Genomic DNA, 384 nt, shown 5'->3' on the forward strand with positions numbered 1-384 from the left:
CAGCTTTGCGCAGTGGCAGTATCGTAGCCAATGAGGTTTATCCGAGGCGCGATTATTGCTAGTTGAAAACTTTTCCCAATACCCCGCCATGACGACTTGAAATATAGTCGGCATTGGCAATTTTTGAGAGCCTCCCCGGAGGCTGATTTCTCGTGGTTAACGACAGAACGATAAGTGCTCGGGGACTTTGTCACCTCGGTTCTTTTTTCATGCTCTCATTCCTTAACGTGGAGCGTTCCCTCCCCCAGGGAGCTCCCAGCGGCCCGGCGGAGCTGGACGTCCCCGGAGCAGCGGAGGGGATGCCGCACCCCGAGGGCGGGGTTGGGCTCTGAGGAGCGCCTCTCCGGCGGGGAGAGCCGGGGTTTCCCGCGTGACGTCACGCCT

At 59.1% G+C, this 384-nt stretch overlaps 1 non-coding gene across 1 annotated transcript; it reads left to right on the plus strand.

Moving 5' to 3' along the window:
- Window position 1: 1 nt before the first annotated feature.
- Window positions 2-142, plus strand: LOC116217279. Its single transcript, XR_004161628.1, has one exon. It is a non-coding gene; the product is annotated as a U4 spliceosomal RNA (small nuclear RNA).
- Window positions 143-384: the final 242 nt, after the last annotated feature.

This window comes from Meleagris gallopavo, chromosome 17 (assembly GCF_000146605.3).
Source record: "Meleagris gallopavo isolate NT-WF06-2002-E0010 breed Aviagen turkey brand Nicholas breeding stock chromosome 17, Turkey_5.1, whole genome shotgun sequence".
NCBI lineage: Eukaryota > Metazoa > Chordata > Aves > Galliformes > Phasianidae > Meleagris > Meleagris gallopavo.